Source organism: Peromyscus maniculatus, chromosome 12 (genome assembly GCF_049852395.1).
Source record: "Peromyscus maniculatus bairdii isolate BWxNUB_F1_BW_parent chromosome 12, HU_Pman_BW_mat_3.1, whole genome shotgun sequence".
Lineage (NCBI taxonomy): Eukaryota > Metazoa > Chordata > Mammalia > Rodentia > Cricetidae > Peromyscus > Peromyscus maniculatus.
This window is the reverse complement of record NC_134863.1, coordinates 38845731-38855849: the sequence shown is the minus strand read 5'-3', so window position 1 is coordinate 38855849 and position 10119 is coordinate 38845731.

Here is a 10119-nt window from a genome sequence, read left to right as displayed (position 1 = left end):
TAGTTCTCCCTTTTTTTGCTTTAGTAAAATGTTTGTTTGTTTGTTTGTTAATATTTCAAATTTTTCTTTTATTTTTATTTATTTTTTATTGTTTAAAATTAATTTATTCATTTTCCTATTATCAGCTTGATACAGTATGTATCCTTATCTTAATTAGAGATGTTTCCTTGAGGCTTGCTCATGATTTGAGTAAAACCGAAATTTATTATAAGCCACAGTTGTCCTAGGGACCTCCATGCTATATCTGTAGCCTCCATGGTTCTGTGGGTTGTAGTCTGATTGTTCTTTATTTTATATCTAGAATCCACTTATGAGTAAGTACATACCATGTTTGTCTTTCTGGGCTTGGGTTACCTCATTCAGGATGATTTTTTCTAGTTCCATCCATTTGCTTGCAAATTTCATGCTTTCATTTTTTTCTCTGCTGAGTAGTACTCTATTGTGTATATGTACCACTTTTTCTTCATCTATTCTTCAGTTGACAGGCATCTAGGTTGTTTCCAGGTTCTGGCTATTACAAATAGTGCAGCTATGAACATGGTTGTATCTTTATGGTATGAATCAGCATTCCTAAGGTATATGCCCAAGAGTGGTATGGCTGTGTCTTGAGGTAGTTTGATTCCTCATATATAAGTACCCCCCAGGCAACTTCAAAACCTTGTCCAGCCTTTCTTCTCCAGTGGCCTTAAAGGGAGAACATTTAATCCAGCACATTAGGGCTTTTGTAAATATTTCCTACTGTACTGTTATCTCTTTTATTGCTATTAAATAATAAAATACTATTATAATGGAAAAAATGGTTATTTCTTCACAGACACTGCATTTGAGTGCATGTCTAAAATAGGGTTCACTGTGGAGTGATCACTGGCCTAGACTAGGCCTCTGGTTACTGGAAAAAGTTGTTTAGCTTGAGCTGTTTTGGGTGTGACCCCAGGTAGTAAGATCAAGATCCATTCCTAGTTCATGAGTGGGCTTTTTGGAGCCATGTGCCTAAGGTTTGACACCTTGTGCATCCTTGGTTCAGAGGGGAGGGCCTTGGACCTGCCTCAACTGAATGTACCGTGATCTGCTGAGTCCCCATGGGAGAGCTTAAAATGGAGGGGTTGAAATGAGGGGTGCCTAGGGGGGGAAGGCTGGGGTTGGGGGAGAGTGAGGAGGGCTGATCTGTGGTTGGTATGTAAAATGAAAAGAAAATTCTTAATAAAAATAATAAAAGAAAAATAAAAGAGGTTACAGAGACATAGCCCACATTTCTAATAATGTTACTCCATAGTTTCCAGTTTTTATGGTTTGTTTTGTTGAGACATGGTCACATTATGTCTTCTTAGCCTTACTGGTACTCACTCATATGTAGGCCTCAAACTCAAACATGTTCACCGGCCTCTGCCTGAGGAGTGCTGGGACTAAAAGCTTGCACCATCTGATCCAGTACCATATCAGTTTATATTTGTAACTACCTTTTCCTCTTCCTTTTCTCTGAAATTGAATATTTGACCCAGTCTGAACATTGACAAGATGCCTAGCTATTCTAAAAATGTTTGAAATTCTTACAATATTAGAATAATATAAATGGTATCACAGTACTTTAAGAAGAAATATCATCCAAGGACTGAGAGATCTGGATGCAGAGTTCCACAGCTAGGCCCTGGGTGGAGCTCCGGGATTCTAATTAGGGAGAAAGAGGAGGGTTTATATGACTGAGATATATTGAAACCAAGGTTGGATGAAGCATAGGGACAAATAGCAAAACGAATAGAAACACATGAACTGTGATCCAACGGCTGAGGGGTCCCCAACTGGATCAGGCCCTTGAATGGGTAAGACAGTTGATTGGCTTGATCTGTTTGGGAGTCATCCAGGTAGTGGGGCAGTGTCCTGTGCTCATTGCTTGAGTTGGTTGTTTGAAACCTAGGGCTTATGCAGGGTTCCTTAGCTCGGCATGGGAAGAGGGGACTGGACCAGCTTGAAATGAGTCTACCAGGTTGATCTTAGTCCTTGGGGGAGGCTTTGCCCTGGAGGAGGTGGGAATGGGGTGTCGGCTGGGGAAAAGGAGAGAGTGGTGGAACGGGGGAGAACAAGAAAATCTGTGGCTGATATGTAGAACTGAATTGTATTGTAAAGTAAATTAAAATTAAAAAAAAAAAGAAATAAAATAATATAATGGATGACTTTCCTATTTAATAAAGGTCCCATCACAAGAGAAATACTTCTGTGGAATATTAGTTGAAGATATGTTACATTTTTTTGCTGTGTAATATTTGTTTAATGATGCAAAGATGTGTTACATTTGTTTAACACAGTGAGTCTGAGTTACTTTGCCTGTCTAAAATGCCTGATTGGTCTAAGAAAGAACTGAATGGCCCGTAGCTAGGCAAGAGAGGTATAGATGTGGCTGCCAGTCAGAGAAAATAAATGGAAGGAGAATAAGAGAAGAGAAAGGAGTGAGAAATGGAGAACGAGAGGATTATACTGGGGAGCAGCCACCTACCCATCCAGCCACACAGCCAGAAGCAGAGTAAGAGGTAAAGAAAACTTATACAAAAACTGAAAAATGTAAAAGCCCAGCAGTGAAAGTTAGACTGGCTAATTTAAGATTAGAAGAGCTGCTTTTAAATAAGCCAAGCTAAGTCCGGCTTTTCATAAAGAAGAATATTTCTCCATGTGATTATTTCAGAGCTTAGTGGCAGGTTATAATGGTTAGTTTTCAGATTTCATTGTACAACCTAACCTCTGGATAAATAAAGTGATAGTCAAAAGTGAAAGTGCACTTATGGGATGGCATAAACATGGAGCTAGTACCCTCAAACAATATTAAACCTTCAACATCTGTCGGCTGTTGGGTTGGGATAAGGAGATGTGGGGCACAGAGAAAATGATGACACAAGAATCTCACAGGGCCACGGCAGTGGTCTTTGTGGTTTGGATTTTTGATTTTATTTGGTTACTTCATTTTGAGTTGGGTTTCCATTAAGTGATCCAGGGTACTGTGAATCTGTGATATTCCTGGTTCAGTCTTTCATGTAATTTGTCCTCATAATAATTACTTTGATTAAAGAGTCTGTATATTGTCAAATGAGAAGGGTTTCTTTCCTGGCACAACGTATTCTGTTCTCTTCCCCACCACACCATGCTCTGTAGAAGGCAGATTTCTCAGACTGGCCTGACCTTGTATATTCTCCTTAAATTCTCAGGGTTTATTGAATGCATTCAACTGTTGCTGACTATAGTATGCTCTCCTGCCACATGGTATTTGATACTTCAATACTGAATTTAGTTTTCCTTTTGATTTATTGTCTCCTTGGTGTAGCATACCAGCAAGAATCTAAACATGGGCATCAACTACATAGAAAGTAACATATGCCTAAAAGAAGAAACCATGTTTGGTATTTAAGAGACTGTGCTCTACTCTAAGTGAGGATGTAAGTTGGATATCAATCTCAAACTCCCAACTGAGATCCTCAAAAATATCAATATTAGTATTACAATTATTATTATTATTATTTATTATTTTGAGAAACATTCTCCTATATCCCAGGCTAGTCTGCTACTCAATCTGTAGTTAAGGATGAATTTTAGTATTTGTCTGTACCTCCTGAGTACTTGAATTACAGGCCTGTGACACCACACCTGATTATCTGTGATGCTCAAGATTGAACCCAGGACCCAGTATGTTCCAAGCCAGTACTCTGCAAACTGAGATATAGCTCTCTATTTTTTTTTCCTTTTTAAATTGGGGCCACATAATATAGGTGATCTGGGAATTAAGTTTAAAGTGATGCTGGCCTAGAACTTCTGATTCTAATGTTTCCAATTTCCACCATGATTAACCTCTCTAAAAGTCATGTGAACATATTACACCATTTAAAATAACAGATTATCATAGAAGGATTTAATGTGCTTTGGGGCTGCAGGATGAAGTTCTGTTGGGAGAGTAAGTGCCTGGCATCTAAGGCAGGATTTCAATGTGGAAGAAAGAGAAACTCATATTGGACCCATTCTACTTTGTGATGAATATTTTCTGAAGGGAAGAGAAGAGTAAGAAATCATAAAGGAAAGGTAGTGATGCTCCAATAAATAAAATGCAGAAAAAGTCTCAGGGTAACCTCAATGGACAAGATCAATTATGTCAAGTGAAGTGTTTCATACTCTGCCAATAATAAAAATAGGCAAGCAGGTTACCTATTATCCACATGCCTATTTAAAAACCTTGTGTTTAGGTGTTGCTAGAGTTTTCCGCCTTGCCCACAGTCAGGACAAATCTTTGTCACCCGCCAGTCCCATAGCCGCTCAGACCCAACCAAGTAAACACCGAGACTTATATTGCTTACAAACTGTATGGCCATGGCAGGCTTCTTGCTAACTGTGCTTATAGCTTAAATTAGTCCATTTCCATAAATCTATACCTTGCCACGTGGCTGGTGGCTTCCCGGTGACTTCACATGCTGCTGGTCATGGCGGCGGCTGCAGTCTCTCTTTCTGCCTTCCTGTCCTTTTATTTCTCCTCTCTGTTAGTTTTAGGTCATGTCTTGGTGGCCCATTCCTTTAATCCCAACACTCAGGAGACAGGAGGATCTCTGTGACTTTGAGGTCAGCATGGCATATAGAGTTCCAGAACTGCCAGACCTCTAACACAGGCAGTGGGACAGGGTCCTGTGCTCATTGCATGAGTTGGCTGTTTGAAACCTGGAGCTTATGCAGGGTGGCTTAGCTTGGCCTGGGAGGAGGTGTTGACCTCATTCCTTGGGGGAGGCTTTTCCTTGGAGGTGGTAGGAATGGGGAGTAGACTGGGGGGAAGGGGAGAGGGGTGGGTGGGGGGAGTACAAGGGAATCCGTGGCTGATATGTAGAACTGAATTGTATTGTAAAATAAAATAAAAAAAAAAAAACAAGAAGAAATAAAGGAATATAATGGATGACTTTGGTATTTAATAAAGAACCCATCACAAGAGAAAAACTTGTGTGGAATTATAGATATAATCAACCGCCTTATTAAATAAGAAACACAGAACCAATGTAAAAGAGAAAGCCAAGAGCTCAGAGCTCAGAGCTAAAATCTCACCCTTCCTCCTGAGGTGGTCTTAGCTTCCCGAAAGAGAGCTATTTCCCTGTGTGTAAGTCGTTTCATAGTCATTCTGCCTTCTCATTGGTTGTAAACCCAAACACGTGACCGCCTCATCACTGTCTGTATGTACAGCCCTCTAGGTCTTATAGGCGTATGTCTCCAATGCTGGCTGTATCCCTGAACACACAGAGATCTATGGGATTAAAGGCATGCACCATCACCACCATACTCTGTCTATGGCTCTTAGCTCTGACCCCCGGGCAACTTTATTTATTAACATACAATCAAAATCACATTTCAGTACAATTAGAATACCACCACATTTCCCCTTTTCTATTTTAATAAAAAGAAAAAAAAAGCAAAAGGTTATAACTAACAAAAGAAAAACTATATACAAAAGTACAATAATTATATACAATATATACAAGTAATAAATACCTAAACAGATATTTGACAAATCAGAGAAAATAATTCCATTATCTATTCTATTTTGGTAAATCCAAGATGTACCTAATGCACTTTCTATCCTAATTAATTTTCAACTATAACTAACTAGTCGTCATCCATAACTAACTAATCTTCAACTCCCTCAGAGACCCAAGAAGGAAATAATATTAGCTAACAAAAATAAAAACAGGAAGTGCATGCAAGCAACTTCCAAAAAATTTGTGAGTTGACAGAAACAGCCAGCTGCCTGGACAGTCACCTGAGGTTTCCGCAGTGTTGGGTCATCATCTTCAGCCTATAGGTTTAGCATATCTGACAGACTCATTTGTGAAGTAGGATGTACACAAGGTCAACAGTTCAACCTCACATTGGGTGAGAGCAGTCCATGTACCAGAAACACCTGAATTCCACTAGTGTCCTGTCATGATTCAGGATTTTAAATTCTGGAAATTGTTGACAGTTTTTGAATTCAGCTGTCCATTCTTCTTGGCTGTGTATATATGGCTTCATCTCAGCATCCCCTTCTTCTCCACATCCCTCTATTAAATGCCAGTCTACTATCGAGAGGCGTGAGCTTTCAGCTGCTGTTCCATTGCACAACAGAAGCCATTGGCCCTCTGCTTGTTAAGCTGCCTTGGAAGAAAAGGGCACTGTACCTTTTCTGGATTGCGATGGCCACTTCAGGGATGGGGCCATATTGTCCTGGCCTCAGATGATGCCTTTTGATAAAGCCATAACCACACTTGTTTTGACAAGAATCAGTAGTCCTTTGTTTTGTGTTCTGTCTGTCCATTTTTGTCCTGTTGATTCGAGGATACTTTGTTTTCCAGTGGCTAACTTTTGCCACAATGAAAGTTGACTCCAAATGACTGTCTCACCCGTTCAGGGGGCCTGATCCAGTTTGGCTTGATCTGTTTGGGAGGCAACTGTGTGTTGGTGCCGGGTCCTGGGCTCGTTGCATGAGTTGGCTGTTTGAATCCTGAGACCTATGCAGGGATGCTTGGCTCAGTCTGGGAGGGGGGGACTGGACCTGGCTGGACTGAGTCTACCAGGTCGATCCCAGTCCTCGGGGGAGACCTTGATCTGGAGGAGGTGGGAATGGGGGTTGGGGTTGGGGGAGGGGGAAGGGGGCGAGAGTGGGAGAACAGGGGACTCTGTGGCTATTATGTTGAACTAAATGATGTTGTAAAATAAATTTACAAAAAAAAAAAAAAGAAATACAAACCAAACTTAATTAAACTGTAAGAGTTTGATAGCAATATCATATTTTGTTAACTATAATTCAGTACTTCAGCATATTGTTATCTTCTTGTATAAAATACAGCGCCAGAAAAGGAAAGGTATTAGCTCAAAATCCAACATGTATACTCACCACATGGGGACTGAGGATTTAAGTTTAGCTTCTTTGGCTTTCACTTGTAGGATAATTTTATTTTCAGTTATATGTATATGGTATGAAGGTTATTTTAACAAACATAATATAAATAATAAAAGAATCACTCATACTGTTTTTATTCAAAAGATGAAAGCCATCAATAAACATTGTGTTCTTCATTTAAAAAAAAAAAAAGAAAGTTGACTCCATATGCAGTTTCTTCAATACCCATGTTTTCTCTGAAATAGATTGGTACTTCCAAGAGCCGACATGTCTCAAAAAAGAAAAATTTTCTAAGTTATTAAAACATTTTAAATGCCATATTTTGTAGATCTCTGAAGGGTTTGAAGATGACTTGTCCATCTAAAATATATTTGCTCAATTTTTAAAACATCTCTCATATGACTACAAGTTCTATTGTAATGTCTAACTACTAACTTTCATTTCTTTATATCCTAGTAGTTGGTAATAATAACATTAAAGGATCAGAAAATTGCATTACATTATTAAATGAATAGTATGAATACAATTAGAAATATACATATAGCATTTTCTAACAATATCAGTATCAAATTTGTATACAATATAAAACAATCCAATCCAATGAAAAGTATTTAAAACTAGTAATTGTCTTTTTCTTCTCTTCTCTTTTCTTTCTTTCTTTCTTTCTTTCTTTCTTTCTTTCTTTCTTTCTTTCTTTCTTTCTTTCTTTCTTTCTTTCTTTCTTCCTTCCTTCCTTCCTTCCTTTCTTTATGGTGGGAATGGTGGGTAGACTGGGGGGAAGGGGAGTGGGGCGGGTAGGGGGAGAACAAGGGAATCTGTGGCTGATATGTAGAACTGAATTGTATTGTAAAGTAAAATAAAATTTAAAAAATAACAAGAAGAAATAAAGGAATATAATGGATGACTTTGATATTTAATAAAGACCACATCACAAGAAAAAAACTTCTGTGGAATATTAGTGCATTTTTTTTGCTATGTAATATTTGTTTAATGATGCAAAGATGTATTACATTTGTTCAACACAGTGAGTCTGTGTTACTTTGCCTGTCTAAAATACCTGATTGGTCTAAGAAAGAACTGAATGGCCAGTATCTAGGCAGGAGAGGGATAGCTGGGACTGCCAGTCAAAAAAAAAAATAAATAAAAGGAGAATAAGAAAAGAGAAAGGAGTGAGAAATGGAGAAAGAGAGGATGATGCTGGAGAGCAGCCACCTACCCATCCAGCCACACAGCCAGAAGCAGAGTAAGAGGTAAAGAAAACTTAAACAAAAACTGAAAAATGTAAAAGCCCAGTAGCGAAAGTTAGACTGGCTAATTTAAGATAAGAAGCTCAGCTTTTAAACAAGCCCAGCTAAGGCCGGGTTTTCATAAAGAAGAATATTTCTCCATGGGATCATTTCAGAGCTTAATGGAAGGTTATAGTGGTTAGTTTACAGATTTCATTGAACAACCCAAAGTCTGGATAAATAAAGTGATAGTCAAAAGTGAAAGTGCACTTATGGGATGACATAAACATGGAGCAAGTACCATCAACATCTGTCGGTGATGGGTTGGGATAAGGAGATGTGGGGCACAGAGAAAATGATGACACAAGAATCTCACAGGGCCAAGCAGGGTTCTTTGTTTGTTTGGATTTTTGTTTTTATTTGGTTACTTGATTTTGAGTTGGGTTTCCAATAGGTGATCCAGGGGTAATGTAAATCTGTGATATTCCTGCTTCAGTCTTTCATGTAATTGATCCTCATAATAATTACTTTGATTAATGAGTCTGCGTATAATCAAATGAGAAGGGTTTCTTTCCTGGCCCGACCGACCTATTCTGTTCTCTTCCCCACCACACCATACTCTCTAGAGGGCAGATTTCTCAGACTGGCCTGACCTACTCTAGTCTCCTTGAATTCTCAAGTTTTATTGCCTGCAATCACCTGTTGGTGACTAGAGTATGCTCTCCTGCCACAGGAGATACTTTGAAACTTCTATACTGAATTTTGATTTCCTTTTGATTTATTGTCTCCTTGGTGTAGAATACCAGCAAGATTCTAAAGAGTGTCATCAACTACATAGAAAGTAACACATGCCTAAAAGAAGCAACCATGTTTCGTATTTAAGAGACTGTACTCTACTCTAAGTGAGGAGGTAAGTTGGATATCAATCTCAAACTCCCAACTGAGATCCTCAAAAATATCAGTATTAGTATTACAATTATTAAGATTATTATTTTGACAAACATTCTCCTATATCCCAGGCTGGTCTGCTACTCAATCTGTAGTTAAGGATGAATTTTAGTATTTGTCTGTACCTCCTGAGTACTGGAATTACAGGTGTGTGACACCACACCTGATTATCTGTAATGCTCAAGATTGAACCGAGGACATGGTACATGCCAAGCCAGTACTCTGCAAACTGAGATATATCTCTTTCCATTTTTTTTCCTTTTCAAAAATGGGGCCACATAATATTGGTGATCTGGGAATCAAGTTTTAAGTGATGCTGTCCTAGAACTTCTGATCCCAGTGCTTACAATTTTCACCATGATTATCCTCTCTAAAAGTAATCTGAACATATTATACCATTTAAAATAACAGATTATCATAGAAGGATTTAATGTCCTTTGGGGTGGAGGATGAAGTTCTCTTGAGAGACTGAGTGCCTGGCATCTAAGGCAGGATTTCAATGAGGAATAAACTGAGTATATGAAGAAATATGAGTATATTGGACCCATTTTACTTGGTGATTAATATTTTCTGTAGGGATGAGAAGAGTAAGAAATCATAATGTAAAGGCAATGATGTTCCAAAAATAAGATGCAGAAAAATATCTCCTGGTAAACTCAATTGAATAGATCAATTATTTAAAGTCAAGGTTTTGATCCTCTGCCATTGATAAAATCAGTCAAGCAGCTCATCTGTTATCCAGAGACCTACTAAAAAATCCTATGTTTAGGCTATTTCTTGGTGGCATATTCCTTTAGTTCATACACTCAGGAGGTATGAGGATGTCTGTGAGGTCTAAGTCAGTATGGTCTACACAGTGAGTTCTAGGACAGCAGAGCTGTTACTCAGAGAAAGACTGTCTTGGAAATAAAAAAAAGGAAAGAAAAAATAACAAAAAAATCAAAACAAAAAACAAGAACACAAAGCAACAAACACACAAACAACAACAATAACAAAATCCCTGGGTTTAAGTAGGTTGATGTCAGCATTTCATTGTAAGTGGACCATTGTATTTTTCTA